Raw genomic sequence first — 23,300 nt, 5'->3', positions numbered from 1 at the left:
TCACCAAAGCATCATTCTGATAAATGTTTAATAGAGATATGTCCATTAATGATAAAATCAGTCCATCTTGCAATAATTGTATTTTTGTATTTTAAGCCCTATGTTTGTTTAGCAATTTTAGCAATTCTGTGTAACCAGAAACTAAGAATATATGTATTTTAAACATGCTAGGCATACACAAAGCAAGTTTCTCTTTGATTTTTAAAGACACTGCTAGAAATACTGTAAGATGCAGCAATGCTGTAATTTTTTTTCCAACACTGTCACACTGTATTTCAGGCATCACTGAAATTGTTATTGATGTTTTGATGGGAAGAAGGATGCAGTTTGCCTACCTTTGTGCATTTGGGTACAGCCTTATGTGCATCAGTTGATTTGGAAAGCTGAGTGGCTTGTAGGTTCCTGGTCAAATTCAAGTGTTGGCAACACAGTCAGATGAAGAGTACCTGCAGTCTTTAGGATTAGTTATCCAGGTGCAGTTGTTAGATGTGACGAAATATTTTTTGGTTTTGAAGAGTGGTTTGTGAATTCTTGTTCCTTTAACAAGTGGTGCCATACAAACTATTTTGGTAGGAGAAGCTGGCATGAAGTTAATGTTCAAGTTTTGGCTGATAGCTGCACTGAGTATTTGTGATTGTGATTTTAGATGTGGTAGTTTGTGAAGATCTTGTGGAAGTTACTGTCTAGACTCAGACTAAGTCTAGTAACATGCTCTTTGTAGAAATTCTGGGGTCCCAAGCTTCTTTCTGCTTGCTAAAAGTTGCAAATCTTGAAAAGATGTCTGAGTTAATGCATTATTCTGGACAAATACACTTGTGACTTCTGTAGAGATGTTGTGTCATACCATTTGCCTCTTTTCTTTTTTTCTCTTTTTCCATCAAAATTGTGATAAAACTTTAAGGCATCTCAAAAACCTATTCTATTACTGGATCTTGTGATACATAGCAATGTTCTAGGTGTTTCTGTTAAACTCTTAGTTCTTAACTTCTTAACATCTTCTATTGATTACTTTTCGTAAATATTTAGAGGTGTATCAACTGAACTTCTGAAAGTAGTGAAGCTTTTAAGTATGACAGAGGACAAGGACTTTGAAGTTCTGCAAATGTTATCCTCTGTAATTTGTTCTTTAGATGGAGATGGTGCTGTCAATAAAGGATGGTTGGAAAATATTTTTAGAGTGTTAGTGTTCATCGCAGGTTTTTGTCTGCAGATAGTCTCTAAAAACCATTTGACCAGAATACACAGGCTCCTGTGTATTTCTGTAATATATAATTTTTTGATTTTAGCTCTAAGAAATGTTTAGAAATAATTTCTACCTTTATTTTTAATTTTAGCTGCTTTTCTAGAGACTTTTGGATTCCTCTTAGTTAGTGTCCAAATATATTATATAAAAGTTTGTGTTGTGCCATTAGGGAAGCTTATTGAGATTATGATTAGAGATGACTGTTATCATCCTGCCCTGCTACCATGAGTGCTTAGTCCCAGGTCCTCACTAAGACATCCTCAGCAAGTTGTCATTGTGTTGAGAACTGTCCTGACAGTGGATTGGAAAAGTTTATTTGATTAGCATTTTTATGAGGCATGTACAGTTCTCTTTTACTTCTGACAAGGTCTCCACTTAATCTTTTTATATTTTAGTTTTCATATCTGCTACTTCTATTAATTGCCTTAATATTACATAGTTGTATGAATAGTTGAGAGAGATGATACAAAAGACAGTTCTTGGCTTGAAAATCTGGGATTTGAGAATGAAAAAGTTTCCCGTAAATGAGTACTGTCATTTCATCGATTTGTTGATGTAAGAGATTTCTCTCCATTTGGACTGATAAATGTTCATTAAGTGGGCTAATTAACTGATAAATGCATGTCTTTCAGATGATAATTTGGTAAATAGCATGGGATATTCAGGTAATCAGTGCAAAATTAGAGAAGGCTACAGCCTTCTCAGTGTTTGGGTGTGGCTCTTAGCTTCATTTTTTCAGATTCCTGGACGAGTTTTTGTAAAGCAGCTGCTGGATCAATTTGAAATACTTTAAAAGCTATATTGCCTTTTGCCATGTTGGGTAGCTAAGTGTATAACTATGAAGGAGAGCATTGAAAATGACGTTATCAAATTTCTTTATGTTTAACTAATACAGTTCAGGTTCCACTTTAGAGGTTTGCATTGGCAGTACAGTTCTAATAGTCAGAAAAAATACTTCTTGGATGTGGAAGGTGACTCCATGGATGTTATGTCTCTGTTATCCTTTGGCTGCATCACTAAGGCCTGCAGCCATTTATTCTCATTATTCTCATGTGCTGTCTGCCTGGATTGGTTATGGTCAGAGGATGCAGAATTTTAAGGGTACAGAAGTTGCATATTGTAGGGAACAACTGTTTGTGTTGGAAAGGTTTGGATTCCAAGAGGTTAAACATCTTTTCTGAAGATACTGTAGTCTTGGCTTCACTGTTCTACCTTTGTCATGTTGGAGAGTGTTCTGTTCCTTCAGTTTTAAAAGTCACCACCAGGAGGACCGGAGGAAGCAGGGCAATGACTCTGTCCTTACAGCAGGTTATTTCTCCTTCACCTACTGCCTCAGGCCTCTTCATGTGACTGCTAGCTGCGGTGGTGCACACACTAAGTTAAATATTTACTCTTTGAACACCTTTTCCAAGGCAGTTAGCAAATCCAGAGGCAAAATCTATGTTGACTTCATGTTGAGTGTTTTAATTGGCTCAGTAGGCAGGTAAGACTTGCTGTGTGTGTAGATCAAGTAGCAGTAAAACTTTTGAGCTTTTGTGCTCATATGTGAAAGAGAAAAGAAACAGAAGTGTAAGCTGCTGAGGAGTTATCTATGGTTTGAGGTTTGTTTTGAGGTTTGTTGGGGGTTTTTTGATTTAGGAAGAAAACCTGTGACTGAAGCTGGTACACAAACTGAACCGTGCTTCTTGATTCAGACTTAAAGGTTAAAGATACCACAGTTCGTTCATGCTTTCATGTGTCATACCTGTAAAGTGCTCTGCTGAAAGCTTCTTGGCATGTGACATTGTCTCAAACTCCTTTAGCATTATATAAATCTCATGTCATAAACATCTACCAGCAGATTGAGAACTATTAACTTTATTTATCATTAAACATAGGTGATGCTCCAGACTGATCCTCCAGTTACAAGGAGGGCATTTTTCTTGTTTGTACAGGCAGCTTTTTTTGCATCTGTATCATTCCATGGGTTTAAGGATTGATATCCTGCTGTGTGCAAAACAGGCTAAACTCAGGGGGTTTTGTTTTTCTTAATTTAACTTATTGCCTGTTAATACAAACTTCTGATGATTGATTGTGGGGGAAATTAATCACTTAGAGAAGTGATGCATTTCCTTCCCGTTTTCCAAACTCATCTTCTGTCATACACCATTCTTTTCCCATTCGTAGTTTAATTTATCCTTGTTTTCCCAATGCACATCTCATGGTCAATCCCAATTCCTTTAGGCAACAGGTGGTGTGAGACATCAGGGCATGTGCAGGACTTTATTCTGCTGCTCGTGCTGTTGGTTTTCCTGCTATGATGAATTGCCATAGGTCTCAGTTCCATGGGAGTAGGAGGACAGAGAGAGGAGATTCTGTGCCCTGATGTGGGTCCTCCATGGGCCTCAGCACCTTTGGGACCCTCCTTGCTCTGGTATGGAGAACATCCTTTCAGCGGGTCTGTCCTGGGCAATGTCTCCTGATGCATCTCCTCTGTTGCTTCTCTTTTGTCTCTTCTATGTCTTCCCTCACAAGTTGGAGCAGAAGCACCATGCGCCCTTCTGGTGGAAATTTGGGGGAGGAGTGGGTTATTTGCATGGATTTGAGAGCTATCTGCAACTGGCTATGGCTGTCACAGGGCAATTGATTGTCTCTTCTCACACTGGTCACCCCTACAGCTCTCTGACATCAAAGCCCGGCAGCGTACGCTCAGCACGCTTCCAAGTGTGGTTTAGCAACTCATTTGGTTTTCAGTCAACAGCTATGGTTGTTTTCCCAGAATATTAAAATTTTGGATTGTTGACATAATTTCTACTTTTTAGGCTTTTGCTGTAATTTTTCTCTTCTCTATGTATGTAACAGTTCATCTTTGTACTATTTTAACTCTTGCATTTGCATGTAGTGATAATATGTAACCAACAGTTTAGAGTTCCTTGCCTTTTCACGTCTGCCTTTTCTAGCTTGTGGATTTATTTGAAGTTCGTATCTGTTTTTTCCCCAACGTCTCTTCTTTTGTATACAAAAAGATAAAAGCTTTCACTTAGTTGTTTGAACACATTGACTTCCAAACATTCTTTCACTGTGAATGTGCAGAGGCATTTCTGAGCATAGTGATTGTACTCTTGAAGATTTTGGTGACAGCGAAAGCTTCATCATGGTTGTGTGTCTGGATTATCATAGAATAACTCAGATTTATCGCATGAATGTGTTTCTGGGTTGTCTCATAAATCTTATCAAATTGAGTTGTGTACATCTTCAGTACTTACTTGGAAAAGGGCACCATGCTGGGCTGAAAAAGACATAGCAGTGAAACCTGAACTTCTTACCAACAGAAGATACCATGTTATCTCTTACATGGACAAATCTTACTGAGAAATTAAACATTTGACCAAACACTGTCTGTTAGAACTGAATGAAAATTGCCAACTGTACTAGTAAATTGCCCAGTAGGTTCACTTTAATTCAGGAATCACCAGCAGCTTCTCGTTCTGGAAATCAGATCCACATACTGGCACAGCTGTGCAGCTGCTTCACTGCTACCTGGCGTAGTGGGAAGAGACAGGGACTAGGATAACCAAGAATGTAGGAGAGGGGGAGGGAGGAAGTAAAACAAGTAAGTCTGATATAGAAGTGAAGCATTCAAACTGAGTAATCCCCAAAGTTTACAAAGCATATGGCCTGTCAAACTGTGGCATGGACAAGAAGAACAGTAATCTGCAGTCCAGATTGCCAAACTTGGTGTGTGTACCTACCTAGTAGTTTGTGAAGTGGAAAGGACCTGCTGCCAGTGGACACTGAAATGCTGGGTTCACCCAGGAAATTAAAGCATAGCCTGCCAGGCTGTTTGGGTTGGTTTGACTGAGGCTCTCCTGTGGAATGGGGGGGAGGACCAGAAGGGTGACGCTGCCCCTGCTTCCACAGCAGGCTGCTGCCTTGTACCTGCACTAGCTGATCCTAACTTCTTGCTGCCTTAAAGTAAATACTGCACTCTTCATAAGGGTGTGAGAGCAGAAGAGCCTTTGGGAGAGTGAGAAAACAAGGAAGCTGTAGTTATAGCTGGAGGGAAAGATGCTTGCCTGTGCTTTCAAATGTAAAACTCAGCAGTTACTCTGTATTAACCACTGACCTCAAATGGCACTGTAGAATGTTAGCTTTCTAAAATCCATATATTTTAATGCTTAGTTTTCTTGCTCTGAGCAGTTTTATAGTTTTTCCTCTACAGATTTGCTGTGTGGAAGTTTGTGTAATGTGAGAGGTAAAATTGAAGTGATCTGAATTCGGAAGAGTTAAAAAGTATTACTCCAGGTTCTTAAGTCTGAATATCAGTCTCTGTCATCTGCATTAGTTTCACTTGTGCCAAGCACTGTGAGAAGTTCAACATTTTTTTCTTATTTTGCTGATGGATAATAACTAACTTTAATGTGGTCACAGGGAGAAATATGGAAAGTAGGCTCTTAATGAAACCATAAGTAGGGTTTAAAAGTATTTTCATGAGTCTGAGTAATAGGGATTGAAAGAGAGATGTGGGAAATGATGAGGGCAAGCTGCTGCAGAGAATGCTGGAGCTTCCTTCTGGGCAGAATCTGGCTGGAAGTGCATCAAGTACCTGTCTGAATTGTCACTGCAAGACTGACTGGGTTGATGGAGTTTGATGAGACCAGGGTTGATTTTACTTGAGTTTCAAAGACTGGAAAGGCAGGAGAAGGTACAGATATTTATTTTATTATTTTGGGAAAGAGATTAGTGTTGGACATCAGGGTGCAAAAATGAAAGTAAAAGCAGAAGATTTAAATGCATGTAGAAAGCAGGATAAAAAGATAAAAAGTCTAAAGCTACAGTAAACACATTCCAAAAAAGACATCAAAGTGGCAAAGATTGTTTAAGTTCAGAAAAATAAACTTCAGTTTTAACAGTAAAGAATTTTTTCTGAAAGAAATATTTTTTTTTTTAGATGTATGATATAATTGAAGAACAAAGACTTCAATATCCAATGTTAAGAAATATTAGGTTGGTTTGGTGTCTCAGGAGTGCAGTCAAATATGGGACACCCTCTAGATCATAACTATTGTGGTAATTTCACAGTCTTGTTCCTCTGCCCTCAAGTGGGTTATCTATAAGACAGTTCTTCCTCCCTAAAATTCCTGTTGCTCGCTAGAGCATATTTTTATTTTATACAGCCAAAAGACCATACCCTAGTTTGAACAGATTTGGTTAAATTGAGAAAACAAACGATCCTGAATTCCACTGTGTTCTAAGAGATTGTGATTACACATCAGTAGCTTGTGACAAAGTAAATAGACTTTGCCTTTTTTTGTTTTAATGTATCTGAATAGTTTTTGGACTACTTAGTTATCATAACTAAATGACCTTCAATTTTTATAGGCATTTGGCATACCTTCTGATGAAACCTTTGTTATCACCACAACAAATAGGAAGGAAATCACAGAAGGTAACTTCAGTAAGTATCTTAGACGACAAAATAATTACAGTTATTTCTTATATTGATCAAAAAGGTCACATGATAACTGTTTGTGCTCTGTGATGTACAGTAATTAACTGAAAGTACAAATCCTGTAATCATTTGCCAAAAATTGCTTCAAAATCAGTTTCACAAACATGTTTTTGATGAGTTTGTATGATAACAGTTATACTAAGTATCTTCTGTCACAAAGTCTGTAAATGATAGGAAAAAATTATATATATATATATATATATATATAATTATATAGCTGTCACTTGAGAAAACTTGCATTCTAAAGCTTGGAAATGTGAAAAGATATTAATTTAAATGTTGTTATTAAATGCTGAACAGGCAGCGCTTAGGACAATACACAGATTACCTGTGGCAACGCTCGTATTTGTTTTGAGAGCAGAGGTTGCCTGATGCATTGCTCTTCAATGTACTTTACATTGCATCTTCCCTGCAGGCGAGCTTGTTGACGATGGAGTTACTTTATATCTGCTGCAGTCAGTTGATCAAATGTTGCTTTTGGCAACCAAGGAGCGAATTGACTTTCTGCCCCACTACGACACACTTGTCAAAAGTGGCATGTACGAGTACTATGCCAGCGAGGGCCAAAATCCTTTGCGTAAGTACCTGCAAAAATAATCTTGTGTAAATGATGTTTATATGAATATAATGTGGTTATGAGCAATTCAACTTAAAATTATAGCTGCTAAAAAAAATAGTCTTAACTGTAAAAGAAAAGTTTACTGTGTTCTTCCTAAAAGATTTTCTTTTTAAAATTACTAAAAGTAGCTACCTAAGAATCCAGATTTATAGTGATACCTTCTCAAATACATGTTCAAGAAGTTTGAGTATTTTAGAAGTAAAATAACTTTAGCCTGAATAATCTTGTGCATGTCATTCAGACAGGTTAGCATTTGTGTTACCAAGTTTTTGTCTCCTGTACTAAACTGTGGACTTTGTGTTTGAATTTAATGAACAGTTTATGTGTGAGCTACTATAGAATATTTTGTGCCCTCCCATCTACAGGTGCTACAGGGCTTAACTGACCAACAAGAGCAAGTATTTCTTTAAAAAGATGCTGCTTTAATCAGTTTTTTTTCGAAGTAGTGCATGAAATATGTAACCACCATTTTGTATTGTTTTACTGAACAGATTACTTTCTGTTCATGGCTTCTTTGAAAATTCTGTCTGTGGCTGTGATTACCTTCCAAGTACTATGTAGTTCACAGGTACAGCAGGTTCAAAATTGCACAGAAAAAAATTCAAAAAAATATCAAGAATCAAGCATTATACCATTCCTGTTGCTTTAAAACAATATAAAAAATGTTTATAAATAGCAGCTGTTATTTTTAAGGACCAGTCTTTCCCCTTTCCTCTCTGTGCACATAATTTGTTCTGTGCCCCAGCAAAGGCACTATTTTGGTTTGGGTTTGGTGGTAGTGTTGAGTCAGTGGTACATCCATCCCTGTGCACAGGAATTGCTGTGTAAGGCCACTGAGAACAAGCATTCTGTGGAGATCTGTGATGTGCACTTTATTCCTGCTAGCAGCCAGTAGTGGACCTGTGGCTTTCCAACACACAGAAACTGACTGGAAAGGCCAAGCTGGGTCTGGTCTGTAGCAACCATACCCTGGTGGAATTTGATTAAATAGGCAAGTGTAAAGTATTGTAAGGACACTAAACCTTAGGAAAAGACCTTTCAGTTGTTAAAGGGTGTGGTTCATGGGACACCGGGGAACACCCTTGGTGATAAAGGAGTAGAAGAGTGCTTGCAATTGCTTAAATGACTTTTCAGAGCACAAGAACTATTGATTTCTATGTGGAAGAAATCGGGTGTAGAAGGCAGGAGAATAGCATGGCAGAATAAAGACCTCCTGGTCAAACTGAAACACAAGAGAGAATTGCACAGCTGGTGGAAGCAAGCTATAGAATAATAGCAAGCTAGAGAATAATGTAGCAATAGTAGCTAGCAAGCAAGCTAGAGGATAATACAGGGATATTGCCTGGCAATATAGAGATGAGATCAGGAACAGCCGGAGCAAATTTGGCAAGGGATGGGAAGAGGGATGATAAGGGTTTTACAGATACATTAGAAAAGGATGACAAAAAAAGTTGCATCCTAAATAAATGAAATGTGAGGTGAGGAGGTCCAGGGGCAGCTGACATGGGGAAGACAGAAGTACTAAACCAATGCCTAACCACTTCTGAATGCTGATGAAGGACCATTGTTCTTTGCTATGGAATAGTAAATATGGATCACATAACTGATGCTCAACTACTCTGCAATGCAGAAAGTTGCAAAAAAGTGCAGAACTGTTTTTGTACTTCGATAACCCCTTGAGGGAAAATGCCATGTGCTTCAGTGTTGCTGTGTTACACTGATACTCAAGAGTTTTCTTTTACATGTCTGAAGTGTGTGGCCAGTGTAAATTGCACTGTAGCATTCTGAAGAACTCTGCAAATTGTAGGAAATAAGGTTTCCTTTTTAAAGAGACTGACTGGAAATGTCTGTTCACTAAAGCTAGTCATGTATTTTTTTCAGATTAAATGCAATTTTCCAGTAAACTTAGGTAGTTTTACTTTAATTAGGTAAGTGCTCCAAACATTAATGGTTAGAAACAACAAATTTGTGCAAACAGTTTGCCTATTTCTGCAGTGTATTGCAACATGGATCTGACAGAAATTTGGTTGTATTTACCATTCACTGAAATCCTTCAACCATTTCTACAATTTTCTTTGTTTTCTATAAAAAAATAACACTGTAGTTTTAAATGTTTCACAAAATTTCAATTTAGTTTTCTTGAGTTAATTCATTCTTCCTTCAATATTTTAACAAGTCAAAGTCTATTTTTAGGTACTTTTGACTCACATATGAATCATAAAAATTAATTTCTAATCATGAAAGGGACAAATCTGTCTTTTGTTAAGGAGATGGTTAGTTTATCATTGTTCTTTCTAATAATTGTGATATTGCCATTAAGATATATGAGAGACTTAGTGATAAAACAAATTATAAAGTACATGTAAAAAAGCTGTTTCATTTTTTTAAACAAGATGTTATGTGATTTTGATTGTTCTTACTGGGCTTAGGTCTTGTCTGTGTTTAGGTAATGTGTTTTCCTAATTGTTGAAAGAAACTACTATAAGTGGGTGTCTGTTTCCTGAGCACTAATAGGGTTTTTTTGTCAATTTTTTTAGCATTTGCCCTTGCTGAATTGATTGACAATTCTCTATCAGCTACGTGTCAAAATACTGGCATTCGGAGTATACAGATAAAATTGGTAAGATAAAAATACTTCAGTGTTTTCAGACATAGTTTGCATTATCCTTTTTTTCCCCCCCCTGTTGCTCCTTGTTGATTTGTGCTGTTTGTTTTTACCCCAACAGCTCTTTGATGATTCCCAAGGAAAACCAGCTGTTGCTGTAGTTGATAATGGAAGTGGAATGACTTCTAAACAGCTTAACAACTGGGCTGTGTATAGATTGTCAAAGTTTACAAGACAAGGTGACTTTGAAAGGTTAGCAAGTTCTATATATTTCTACAACAATTAGCAAGCTCTGCAGAGGTCCGTAAAATATGTTCTTAAGGCATAGCTGTATACCAACACTCAGCTAAACCCTGTCATTTTATGATTACATAAATAGACCCATACCTTTTCTGAGTAGGCAATAGAGAAGCTTTATGACACAAAACTGGTCTTCTGTTATTGTGACACACTGAATACTTTTTTGTTCTTGGGACCTTTTCTAAACTGTCTTTTGCTTGCCTGCATACAGTTCGGGGCATGCTCTGTCCTGCAGGGGATTTTTGTTCCATGTTCATCTCTTACCTGAAAACCTTTCAGTAGTGCATTAAATGATACATTCAATATCTGTTAAGCTACTGCAATAACAGATGGTTTTAGTTCAAATTTTCTTTTTTTAATTTAAATTTTAATTCTGTATAATGCATTATAAATTATATCTGGAGATGTCTATTTTTTTATGCAGGCTACACAAAATAAATGTTTTGCATTTAAAAAAGAAAGTGGAGGTTCTATGGTGGGTTTTGCTTTTTATATGAATTAACTTTACAGTTTTGAGTCTGTTCTCAAGAGATGTTCTACCTGCACAGCCAGGCTTAATCCTAGTGTATAAAATTGCACAAAATCAGTTATGTACAGTTTTTGAGCTTTGGTCATATTTTAAATACCTTAAGTCTAGTATCGCAAATGTGAAAATGATAATTACAGTCTCAGTCATAACTAATTTGTCATATGAACAGGTAGTGTAAAAAGTAATACGGCTGTGGGAAGTGATAATATAGCTGGGGGAATTGAAAACATCTCCAAATAGAAAGTCAATGTCTTTTAAGCTTCTGGAGATAAGAGCATAAAAAGTCATTCTGGGTCACTTGTAAAGAAATTCACTGCTTTTTGAAATTGCTGTAGGCAAGTTTAGTAACAGAAATATGTAGTATTCCTAAAATGCAGATTTAAACTGTGGATTACCACTTATGGAAACAGAGGTCTAAATTATAGTAGGATGCCATCTACACCTTATTTTCATTTGGGACTGCTGTGTTATAAAAATAAATATTTTCCTAAACTAGATAAGGCTGCTCAAAGTGACTTAGAAGACATGGAATTTCACTACTGACAGCATATGTTATCTCTCCAAGTCTGCGTTTAATAGTTGGTTAGCACTATTTTCCACTTTGACTTAAAAGTATTTTTATGAAAGGATGCTGTCAGAAAGATCAGGCTTGCTTTTTAAGCCATTTTTAGGTAGTAAGATTTGGTTTGCGAGAAGGGGCAGAAATGTTTTATAAGATGACTTGGGAAAATACTTACTCTGTCATTATCCTTTTAAAAAGAGTACATCAAGAATTTCAGGCACATATGTTTTAAGCTTGCAGTTTTAAAAGGTATAAAGCGAAGGATTTTTTAACAAAATACTAGGAGGAAGAATTTGGTAGAAGCTTTAGATCAAAAGTATCTTTGGGTTTTTAATTACTTTTGTCTTGAAAAAATTTATTAAAGACACTCTTATTCTCAGTGATCACTCAGGATATGTACGCCCTCTGCCAGTGCCTCGTAGTTTAAATAGTGATATCTCATATTTTGGAGTTGGAGGCAAGCAAGCAGTGTTCTTCGTGGGACAGTCTGCCAGAGTAAGTCAATGTCTGACTTTAATTTTATTTTAGAACATTCGCACACAATCAGATTGTTACTTCCTAACTTTTAATCACAGCATTTAAGTATTCTATGATGCTAATTTTAAGTCTTATTTTGATTTTTAAATGCTGTTTCTTTAATAAAATCAGATGATAAGCAAACCTGCAGCATCTCAGGATGTTCATGAGCTTGTCCTTTCTAAAGAGGATTTTGAAAAGAAGGAGAAAAACAAAGAAGCAATATATACTGGATTCATTCGAAACAGAAAGGTAAATAGCCTTAAGATTCTCACATTTATAAATGAAAGCCTTTCCCAGGTTAATGTGATTTAACTGTGTAATATTCCTGTAATACTTATCTGGAGATATCTTCACCTTAGTGAATCATTTGCACCCTGTAGTGTAAAAGGAAGTAACCAAGAACTTGAAGACACTAAAGACAATTTATGCCTTTTTTTATGTGATGCTTTTTCCTCTTTTCAGTTAAGGTTAAATGACAGAAATGCTTTACAGTTTTGCATGTCAGGTTAAGAAAAATACTTTAAAATGCTTTTCTAAGCACAACATTTTTTTTTGTTGCGTATGAAACTAAAATGAATTTTCTCTGAAGCAGTAAGGAATAAATTAGGGAACCAAATTGTACTTGTTTAGAAATACGTATGACTGACCTGTATACTGGACAGAAGTCCAGGCAGACCAACAAAACCAATTGATTTTATAAATATTCATACATGTTGTAAAATAAATGAACTGTTTAGCTGAAAGCTAAACTCAACAGTCCTGATGCTTTTCATGAAGAAAAAGAGCCTAAGTAAAAAAGCTGTAAGATAAGGAGGAAGATTGAAAATAACTGATTTTTGGACATTTTTGGGCAAGGAGGGAGAGGCCAAGATGTAGCTGAGGGTGCAGATGGGAGGAAAAATGAGTGGTGTGTATGACAGGGTAGTCAGACCTTGAGCCCATATCATGTGGGTTATGTCAGTGTTCTTGGTGTTTCATATGGATGAGAAAGGAACAGTAGGTAAATAAGGTTATTGTCGTGCCAGTTCTGGGTCAGTGAGTTGCAACAAAAAATGAATTGCCAGTTTTGGTTTTATTCTCTCTACAATATCAGACTCAAAAAATAGAAACTGAAAATAAAAGCTTACAAAATCTGCTTTATTGTAAAGGGTACAAATGCTTTCCCTCCCTGCTTGATACTAAAGAGCAAGGTTGGATGATACAAAGTAGAAGACAAACTAAGGCACGCATAAGTTGGAAGAAAGTAGCTGAATGAGATGCATAGGTACTACTAAAGAGTTCAAGAAGCTGGTGCAATCAACTGTTTGAAATGTTGTGGTAATAATATAAAATCAAAGTTAAATTGACAGTGTTAAAATGCAAGTAAAATTCTATTTAGAGTTAAAAAGATAACTTGTAACTATCCAACAGGGAGGAGATGATGTGAAAAGTAATAGAGGTGAGGTATGAAGATAATAGAGGTTTCCCTAAAAGATTCCTAAAACCCAGGTTTAGGAATTTTTTTGCAAATCATTGAAATACCTAGGCCAGTTCATTATATTGGTGTGAAATAAAATGTGTGAATGCATCTCGCTAAAGACTTGAAAAATGGTCTGCACTGCACATACATCAGCAAGAGAATACTGTGGCAGAAGTAGAAATTGTAAATGGATTACTAGTGTGAGAAGAATAATTGAGCCTTTGAGCCATTCAGTTGGTGAAGGAAGTTATTTTTGCAAAGAAATTAAGGTGTAATTAATGTGAAACAAAAAACTTTAGAACAAGGCCATAACACTGAAGAGAAGTGATATTAATGGTATCCCTGCTGGTCATCTTTCCTTGATGGGTAATAGTCACCTCTCTTCACTGCAGTCATTTCTCTGGACCGTTGAATATTGCAAAGAAGTAAATAGTTATTTTCTAGCTGAGATAGATGCTAGGAATGTAGGGGAAGGTGCCATGGTAGTTTGTAATCTGTAGTGGGAAGGCAGCCAGATAATTTGGCAGTGATATTTTGGAGGCTCTTTTGGTCAAGAAATTTGGTAAATTTCTTCCATGATGTACAAAGTGGCACTTGTTCAGCATAAGTGTGCAGCTTCTAGGTTTGTCAGATCACATGGGGATGAGGACCAAGCAGCTCTGGCTTTTCTTTATTATTGCCAATCCCATCACTAGCATAGAATAGACCAGGCTATGCTGTGGGCAGGAAAAAGAGATGTAGTCTTCTTTGACGAAAAGTCTCAAAAATTGTTTAATTATCCTTTTAGCTAAGGAGAGCTCTTTGATTCCCTGGGGAAAGTAAGTCTTGATAGAACACCCTTAACTATTTCACCTAACTGATTGGGTAGGACATGTCTCCTTTCATGCCTTAGTGATGTGGGGTTTGTCTGCTTTCCTGCAAAATAAGGCATGTAGCTGCATTGACTACAACATATCTTCCCAGTTGTAGCAATTGTTTGCATTCACTAGAAAGATCTTAATCTTTGTTTTAAAAATAGAGGTTTTTTTCTGGATGTACCAAATGTAAGTGATTACTCACTGGTCCAGTGTGAAGCATGACATCAACCACTGTGTCTTCCTGCACTTTAGAAAACTGTCAAAAGAGCAAAGTGCATCCATTCAGGAAAAGACAGTCAGTAGTTTCTGGAATGAGGAATCTCTCTTTCTGTTAGGCTACTTGACATTTCATCTGGAATTGAGGATTCACCTTTTTTTCTTTTACAACAAAACTGTTTCTTCTTCTTGAGTTTCTGCTGTAGAAAGTAGCCTATCCCTTTAAAAGCCAATAACTTTTTTTGGCTTTGTTTTCTTAAAGAGGCCTTAATGTCTTGCCCACTTAATGCTTCCAATCGATGGATGAGAACATGGATATTACACAGTGCTACTACATTCAGTGTGATTAAATGCATTTTTAGACGGCACACTTTAGGTGCTGTGATGAAAGTGAGTTGAAAATGAACTGGATTAGTGATGTCACATTCTCAGCTTGTTGACTTTAATTTGGAAACCTTTATTTTAAGCTTTAATCCTTTGTGATACTTAGCATCATGTGTTCTGTATTACTTTTCTCTTATGTTTTTTAATCCCTTTCAAGTTGATGGGCATTTGGAAATTCAGTTTACATCCCTGCTCTTATTATTTTACTTTTTTTGTAGCCATCTGATTCTACTCACATCACAAGTGATGATGAAAGATTTCTTCATAATCTAATATTATAAGAAAGGGATAAAGAGAGTTTCACAGCAGTTGTCATTACAGGTGTACAACCAGATCACATGCAGTACTTGAAAAACTACTTTCATCTTTGGACAAGGCAGCTGGCGTAAGTTGGTGATTTAAAAGATTTCATTTAAAAGTGGGCTACTAACAAAGTCAAGTAATTATGAAATGCTTCTTTTTTGTGCTTTGACATTGGCCTTATTCTTTTTAAGGCCATTAATACTTCAATTAGCCTCCCTATCTAACCAATTTTACAGTAATGAACACAACTGAATGGGGCACCCCCAACCAAAGATGTGACTTGATGATTAATACATAATCCACTGTAATTTTTACATACATATCCACTGTAATTTTTAGTAGCCTATTAATTTAATGGTGTATTACTAATGTAAGAAATTGTTTATCTAGTTACTAAGAACTTCATCAGTTACTTTGCTCACAGCCGTGCTCCTAACCTTGCTCACAGCCTTGCTCCTAATTTACACTTTTAGGGGATCTTTTGGTTGGTTGACTTTTTAAACAACAACAAAAGAAGGTACTGCTCTTCATCCAGTTTAAGAGGGAGAAGGATATATGACACTATCTGCTCTGTACTGTAATGTCATCTGTGGGCCTGCAGAGCCTGGAGATACCAGTGAATAGTTTGGGCTTACCTGTTATGATGATGGATCCATCTGTGAATGTAAACTGAAATACAAAGGCCTAGACCAGTTTTGAAATCTGGCAAACTACACAACTTTGTTTTCAAACTATGATTTTATTTTTGTGATACCTATAATCTGATAATAATAGATGTACTTAAAAAGAGGATTAATATAAGAATTAGGTAATATCTTACTATGTGAAATATCATTCAGTGTTGCACATAAAAACTTGTTACTGAAGCCATTTTTAACCTCATGAAAATATAGGGTACATCTACTTGCAGAGGGTAATTTAGATCCCTCATTAGCTTCCAGGTGCTCATCCAGTGAACACTCACACTTTGCTGTGTGTTAGTTCTTTCCAACCATCTCTTGAAGTGAAAGAGCTGCCTCTGTTTGAGATGGAACCCAGGTGCAATTATTCAGATATATGCCCTGTAGCTGTTACAGTAAAACCGCTCACTTAGCCTTCCAGTGCTGCACAGTCCCGTGTCACTGTTTCAGCTGCAATGGCCCTTTCCCCCCCCGAACACTTCACCATTTCCTTCTGCCATGCCTTTTGCCACACATACAGGGTACCAGTTTCATTCCACTTTCATGCGCTGCAGCACAAGCCCTCATTATTTTGGATGCTTTGAAGTGGAGATGAACCCCTAAAATAACAATGTCTTAAGGCCAGGAGACTGCCTTTTGAAGTCTGGAAGAAATGCACACAAAATACTAAGCAATTTGGACATACTATAAAATCCTGAGCAATGAGATCAGGAGGAGTCTTTTTCTGGGAACCAAGATTTCTCTTTGGGGAACATTTAGTGCAGTGGAGGTCAAAGGCAAGCAGCTGTAAACTTGCAGGTGCATTTGTCTTTAGTCATGCATTCAGTCCCCTTGACTAGTACAATCTCATTTTTCTCCCGACCATCCCCCAGAGCTTTAAGGATTCAGTCTTTGAAGTTGGAAGAATTAGCTAGCTGAAAAGTTGAAGTAAATGGAGTTGAGTTCCTCAGTTTTCTCAAATTGCATTTCTCTATGAAATTATTTTATCTATTTGACCACATATATTTTTTGAAATTTGTTAAATGAGGAAAAATGCCAATTAGAAAGCAATGTTTACAACTGAAAAACTATTTCTATTATGCAGATCACGTCCATGACTCCTACCTATATTCAAATTTATGTAAATAATGTAAGGATAGTGATTGTTTGTTACATATTTCTGTTACTGTTAGATGATTGATACAAAACTGATAGCAGAGACAAAGTGTGGAAAGATTTGTGACTCTAATTCTGATTTCCAGACTGCAGAACAATTTACAGTAGTTTTTTTTTAGTTGACCCTTTGATGTAAAGGATCTGTAGCCATGTAACAATTGGTTTTTTTTTTTCACTTAATCATTTTTTTTCAAATTTGTTTCCAGTTATTTTACCCAAAAATTTGTCCTAGTGTGATTGTGCATGACAGAGATGAGAAGAATGAAAAGGAGTCACTTCCTTTAGTAAACCTTTATTACCAGATATATGTTGTCAAGGAGTTGATTTATAACAGTGCAACAAACCAGTTATATTTTAATAAAAATAAAAGCTTATTTAGATTTTTTTAAATTATAATGTGCAATTTTTAAATTTCACTTGCTGGTTTGGTTTTTCTCTGAAATGTGTTTCAGTCATATCTATCACTATTATATCCATGGACCAAAAGGAAATGAAGCTAATGCTGCAACAAAAGAAGTAAGCCCTTTCAACAACATCGATATTGAGGTAAGAGATTTTATACATGTTAGTCAAAAGTCCTCTTTGATGCCAACTTATTTATATTGTGCCTGTTTCTCTGTAATCATGCCTTTTAAAATACAGCATTCAAGATGTGTATGTAGTTTAATTTTTTGAGGTCATTCTGTTTAGCATTGCTGTGTAGGAACTAACTCCTTTGCTAACAGTCAGTTGTCAAAGTGGTTATTACTGTAAGTCTTTTCCTCTAAGGAAAATCAACTTATTTTCCTTTTTTCCAGATTTCAATGTTTGAAAAGGGAAAAGTACCAAAGATTGTCAATCTGAGGGAGATCAAAGATGACATGCAGACATTGTATATAAATACTGCAGCAGATAGTTTTGAGTTCAAGGCACATGTTGAAGAAGAAGGTATAGTTGAAGGCATCATCCGATACCACCCCTTCCTTTATGATAAAGAAACATACCCTGATGATCCATGTTTTCCATCAAGTAAGTGAAATGCTTTGCTAATTGTCAGTCCTACTACTCTAAATATTTTAATGAAATAAAAACCAGAACAACTTTAGGTTGAAGTGTAAATATTACCTGATTTAGGTTGTGACAGAACAGAAAAGTTCACATTCTTTTGGATGAACAGATGTTGTGAATTTTCTGTTGTGGTAACTCATTCCTGTAAACTTGATCTTTGGCGTACCACCATCTGATCCCAAATTATAAACTCTAATGGAATGTACTCCAGTTGAAACTTTGCACTTGCTTGATTGCATCTTTGCTCCAACAAAGTAATAAAATATGAGCAGTTGATTCAAGAGATTTCAAGAGATACAGATTCAAGAGATTTCAAGAGATTATAGTATCGAAATACTGCAAAGGACAACATATAGTCTGAAGTCTTTAGTTTAAAATTTCTTTTACTCAGTTGTGAGTTTTCAAATGCAAGGGGTTTTAAAATTCCTTGTACTTTTTTTTTGTTTTTTTTACAAAACAAATCTTGAGTTAATTGGGATGAGATTTCATGATACTAGAAGAACATCAGTTGAAACGAAGGAAAAAGTAACACTCAAAATTTTAAAATTTCGAATTTGGTAATATTTAACTTCCATTTCGAATTTTTCTTAGTTTTTCTGCTTGCTATTTCTAAAACAGGAAAAAAATGTAATATTGTATGTAATGAGCTTGATATAATGTGCATTGCTACTGTGCTGAATATAATAACAATAGTACTTCATTAAAATTGCTGTGGGTTTTGATATTACATTAATTTTTTAAGGAAATATATTCAGGAGACTATCTTTCTTTTTTTTTCTTTTTTAAACAAGGATTAAATGATGATGATGACGATGACTGTTTTTTAGTAGAAAAAGGTGCCAGAGGAAAAAGGCCTATTTTTGAATGTTTTTGGAATGGAAGATTAATACCGTACACAACTGTGGAAGAGTAAGTGGTGATGTGTTTGTACAGTCTCTTTCTATAATGTAAACCTCTCTTTATGAAAAAGGATTGTAATGACTTTCTCCTTTTAAGTTTTGACTGGTGCGCTCCTCCAAAGAAGAGAGGATTGGCACCAATTGAATGCTACAACAGAATTTCTGGTGCATTGTTTACCAATGATAAGTTCCAGGTCAGCACAAACAAACTCACTTTCATGGATCTGGAGCTGAAACTAAAGGATAAGAATACTCTGTTCACGAGAATCTTCAATGGACAGGTAATTACTGCATTCTGTTAAGTGTTTCTTCTTGGTGAAGTTCAGTGCATGTAATACAGAAACCTTTGCTTACTGGTTATTTGTTCATGTCTCTGGTTTAGTGAGCAGTAAAGCTGAATCTTTAAATCTGAAAACTTAAGACTCAGTATTTTTCCTTTTATTTTCTTGAACAATTACTTTATTTAGTTGTTATATGTCATTTTTGTGGAAAGACCCTCTTCCTAGCTCAGGGAAGCACTTTTTTTTTGACTTGAAGTGTACTTTTCCTCAACTTTTTAAAAGTTGTCAGACTGAAGAATCCTTTTTTTTTCTTTGCTTCTGTTCCTATATTTCTTCTTCTTTTCTGTTTGTTCTTTTTGTGTGTGTGTGACTTTTTGGCTTTTCTTTTGAGTACAGTATCTCTGTACTCTTACAACTGTTCAGGCTTCTGATGTGGTCAGATTCAGATTTTATAGTACATTGTTAATATGTACTTATTTTGTAATCTCTTTATAGGAGCAGCGAATGAAAATTAACAGAGAATTTGCTCTGTGGCTCAAAGACTGTCATGAAAAATATGACAAACAGATAAAATTCACAGTCTTCAAAGGAATAACTGTACGTACTGATGTATTATCCAAAAGAATGCAGAGCCCTTGGACAATGTATGCTGCAATAGAGTGGGATGGAAAAATATACAAAACTGGACAGCTGGTAAGTTAGTTAAACCCTATGAAAGGCAGATACTGTGCATTTGATGCAGGAGTAATGAATTAATTGGTGTCTTCTGCTTATAGGTGAAAACTACTAAGACTCATCCAATATTCTATGGAAGCATTGAGAAATTTTACTTGTATGGGGACCATGATGGGGATATATTTGCCACTGGGGGAGAGGTTCAAATTGCTTTGGTAAGAAGAAATACAGAAAGGATTCACACAGCTAGTGTGGATATTAAATCTTTAAACATAAAGATATGTTTAAGCATAAAGATATTAAATCTTTAATCTGACCTGATTAAATTACTTTAAATAACAGTAAATACCTTTAATGTAATTTTTTACAATCAGCAGTCTAGAAATACTCAACTTGAGCTTTAATGTGAATATATTAAAATTATTATTTATTATGAACAGTCTGATTTATAAAGATTTGTGTATGGAATAAAGTATCACAGTTAACATCAATAGTATATTGTGCATCCATTTGTAACCCTTGTGGTTTCAGCAAATTTTAAAACAGTGTCTTGTAGTTTCACCAGGTAGTATTTGTTAGCATATTGCATTATGTCTTTGTTGACTTGTTTAGTCTCTTGATTGCGAGGTCTTTCTCATCTGATGTATTATAAAGTCTGGCCACTTATAACTGCACTGAATTTTTATTTCAGGAACCACAGGCATTGTATGCTGAAACGAAAATTATTCCAATCTCAAAACTTGACAGAACAGTGTCTGACAAAGTTGTGAAAAAATACATAGAGGATGAAATGGCAAGGTAAGCACTAAGTAACAATTACATAATTGTGGAGTCCCTAATTATAGTTCTTGTATTTAATCAGGAATCAAAGAAAGTTCAGTTTTATTCCCAAATGGAATAGCAGTCAACTGTTTCAGTAGAAACCAAAAAAAAAAAAAAACCAAGAAGAAATAGGTTGGGATTTGGATTTTTTTCCCTACCACAAAAATAGTTTCATGTGTATTTAACTAAAGGTAAATTGCTCTTTATTATTTTAACTTACTGCAAAAATGTTCACCCTTTTTTTTTTTCTATTAGACTTCCTGATAAATTATCAGTAACATGGCCTGAAGGAGATGAGTTATTACCAAATGAAACAAGATTTGCTGGTACACCAATAGGTATATTTTTTTCTTCCAAATACGAAAGCATTAAATGCCAATTAAAAAATATATTGTGCGCCCTTGTTAAAAAGATAAGCATACAGAAATCTCTGATCACTTTTAATTTACAACATATTTTAAATGTCTGTCATCTTTCATTTTAAATTCAGGAGCATTAAGAATAGAAATTTTAAATAAAAAAGGAGAAGCAATGCAAAAACTTCCAGGTACAAGCCACGGAGGTTCAAAGAAACTTCTTGTTGAACTCAAAGTTATTTTGCATTGTGAGTATTTCATTATATTTAATTGTATCTTTATTATTTTTAAAGTGCATAATGGATAATAAGGTATTCAATTGTATAATATATGTATATATTTAAAATACATACTTGAATTTGATAAATGGATGTCGTAGTTAGACAATATTCCATCAATTCATGTTGCATTTCAAAGCCACTTTGCATGAAATGACAACTGCCTCAATACCATGTATTGTCTTAAATGCTGTATTTTGTTTACATCTTCTGTCACAAGTAAGGAGGGCCTAACAATTCCAACCTGTTCTACTTAACCTGCATAAGAACATGGGTAAAATGGATAATGTTTCTGTAGGTAATGTAGCAATTTATGAGATACATAAAAGTGGGGATCAGACTTGTTTAGTATCTAACATAAATTTGCTTCAGAATTTTTAAAAAATCAAGGGTTTTTTTAATTTATTCGTTTGTGGTTTCCATTTGGTGGGTATTTCACCTGATGCTCTCACATTGCATTATTAAGAATTGTGTTCTGTCCAATGCAAATGAAATCACTCAAATTTTGTTTTGTTTAAAACACTAAATTCTCTGAAAACTCCAATTCTGCACATGTCAAATGTATTTAACTTGTAGAAACCTAAAATCTTCTTTCTTTCCATACACCATAAGAAAATCCAAATCCTTTATCTGTTAGGAGTTGTAAAAATAGCTTTATGAGTGCTGAGGTTATTGTAGTGGTACATGTCAAGGAAACCAAAAGAAGTATCTTAGCTCAGTTTAGTGTATATGTCATGAGGCTACACGTGGTATTTTAATGGCACTTAGTTCATGGGAGCCGGCTGCTGTGCATGACCATTGTCCAGCATAGTGTGCTGGGGCATAAAGAGGTTGGAATTGAACAAAAGCTGTTCATTTAATCTAGATTATCAAATTGTCTCCTATCAGCATGTGTGACACACCAGTGTTTTGTAAATTTAATAAGATAGGGCATCATGATGTCAGGAAGTATGGACTTGAGAGAGACCTGGTGTTTATGTTGTTCTGTTTTGTCAGGGTCGTTCCTAGGATCACTGAAAAGTCTGCCTTCAGACCTTTCATGTCTCCTGACTCATTCATTGATGGAAATTTGTACTTCTAACTGTTTCTACTACTTCTTGTGTTTTTCTCTACTCAGTTGAAGAATCAGTAGTGTAATCCTCATCTTCTTCATCAGAACAATGAATAAATCCCATAAGTGATGATTTGGGCATAGCACACCTAGCAAAACTCAAACCCTTAATTGTATAAATGAGAGAAATGTGGTTACACCCATACAAAGTCCAAGAGCAAATATAATGTACAAAAAGTTTCTCTTCTCTTTTGAGGAGTGGAATACTTGGTGAACTGTAGTATGGGCTACCAAGAGACCTGAGCTATGAGAAACCTAATCTCTTACTGGGGAGTCTTATTATACAAGCTTCAGTTCAAAATTAGGGTTTGAATTAGGGTAAGAGAATGATAAAATCTTGTTGACAGCTCTTAATTTATCTTACGTATGCCATTTGGTGCAAAGACAGGGTAATGAAACAGTTTTGCTTAGCTATAAAACAATTTGTATTTCTACTGCATTTCTTTTTGTTCAGTGTAGTCTTATTGCAGTCACATTCTATATTCTGAAGTGTGTTTTGTTGGAAAATAAAAAGTATTACTACCTCTTGACACTTCCAACAATAAATCTTACTTCTGTGTTTATCTTAGGTTATAGAACCAGTCACTAGAACTGCCTCAGAGTTTCAGTGTGTTATATTTTTGTATATGTTTTAATTCTACAGAGGTTTATAAAGATAAAACAATTTGGAGCAAAACAGGAGGGTTTTTTTCCAGTAATATTTTCTGTCAACTGCACATTTTTATCATTGCTCCCATTGAAGCAATTTTGCTACAGTCATTTGTCAGTTTGATCCATTGCCAGCATGGAGTGCAGAGTGCTCACAGTTACAGGGAATGTACTACCAAAGAGCTAACGAAATGCAACTTTACAAACCTGCTTCTTTCAGTGCAATGTGCCTGAGGCTAGCAAGTTTTAATTAAAATGGGA

The 23,300-nt window shown here is 35.6% G+C and overlaps 1 pseudogene; it reads left to right on the top strand.

The window, feature by feature from the left end:
- LOC141727344 (structural maintenance of chromosomes flexible hinge domain-containing protein 1-like) overlaps nt 1–23,274 on the top strand; it is a 28,354-nt pseudogene extending 5,080 nt beyond the window's left edge.
- The last annotated feature ends 26 nt before the right edge of the window (nt 23,275–23,300 follow it).

This window comes from Zonotrichia albicollis, unplaced genomic scaffold, assembly GCF_047830755.1.
Source record: "Zonotrichia albicollis isolate bZonAlb1 unplaced genomic scaffold, bZonAlb1.hap1 Scaffold_109, whole genome shotgun sequence".
Taxonomy (NCBI): domain Eukaryota; kingdom Metazoa; phylum Chordata; class Aves; order Passeriformes; family Passerellidae; genus Zonotrichia; species Zonotrichia albicollis.
The sequence above is the reverse complement of the archived record's forward strand: the minus strand, read 5'-3'. Positions and strand labels throughout refer to the sequence as shown.